The sequence below is a fragment of the Sinocyclocheilus anshuiensis genome, unplaced genomic scaffold (assembly GCF_001515605.1).
Source record: "Sinocyclocheilus anshuiensis isolate Anshui unplaced genomic scaffold, SAMN03320099.WGS_v1.1 scaffold566, whole genome shotgun sequence".
Lineage (NCBI taxonomy): Eukaryota > Metazoa > Chordata > Actinopteri > Cypriniformes > Cyprinidae > Sinocyclocheilus > Sinocyclocheilus anshuiensis.
In genome coordinates, this window is record NW_015542410.1 from 1,761,402 (window position 1) to 1,762,621 (window position 1,220).

A 1,220-nucleotide genomic window follows, 5' to 3' on the forward strand; every position below is an offset into this window, starting at 1 on the left:
GGGTGCCCTAAGCAGGATTGTATTGTTGTGCCCCCCTCCCTCAAATATTATGGAAGTAAAAAAAAAAAACACCTACTATAGGGGTCAAAATAGAACTTTAATAAAATATAAAAGTAAATAAATAAATTGTAATTAAACTGTATTATTTACAAAGTACAATTGTAGTTCTATAGCAAAAAATAAATAAATAAACAAATACAAACTAAAATTACATATATTAAAACATTTTGAAAGATTAAATATTATCAAAATAAACAATAATAAATTCAATCAAGAATCGCTTCACCCTTTTTTGTAACAAATTTCAGTACTGACCATGCATTAAATGAAGCAGAAGATATTAGTCACTGAAAAATTACTGAGTTCACTTCTAAATAAACAGTTATTAGTTGAAAAACATAAGTAAATTAAGAGCAGTCAGTGTAATAAAACATAGTTTTAACAACAACAACAACAACAAAAAAACAGTTAACTCCTATGGCTATGATTTTATTAATACAGTTGTCTGATTGATTTTATAGTCTCAAGCATTCAGAAATCACACAAAAGAAAATTAAGTAGTTTTACTATACGATAAAACCATGTTTTGTAAGTGTTGTGATGTCCATATGTTTTTGTTGAAGAAATTATAGAGGCTGTAGCAATTCTATTGCAAAAAGTTGCCCAAAAAATAAAGATTAAGTGTATATTTCAATTAAATGTTTGGTCAATATTAAACAAGGATTTGATAGTCCTGTAAGAGTAACAACAGCAATTACCAGGCCTTTGGCACCCTTTGCAGGCATTTGTAAATTGTTTATTTATTTTGTATTACATTAGGCTATGTAATTTAACAGTGCTATTCAATGAAACCATATGATTATTATTAATTATTAACCAATCATTATTGCCTCATTGTTTTTATATAATGCATTTTAAAGGCTGTTGTTCGCTTAGGTCTGTTTTTATTACCACAAAACATATTAGGCTATCTGAATAGCCTACTTCTTTGTTAATTATTATTTAAAGTAACAAAACCTTGGTTAATTTGTAACATAATAACTGTATTGTTGCTGCCACTGCCGCGGCCATGTTGTGAAGACGCTGTGTGTTTCGTTGCAAAAGCGAAAATATTTTGTTTGGCTTTCCAAAAGAGGACACGACTAGAAATCAGCGGTTAAGTTGTATTTACAACACTGTTCCAGAACACTTCAACCCAAATATTCAGATGTGTGCAACAC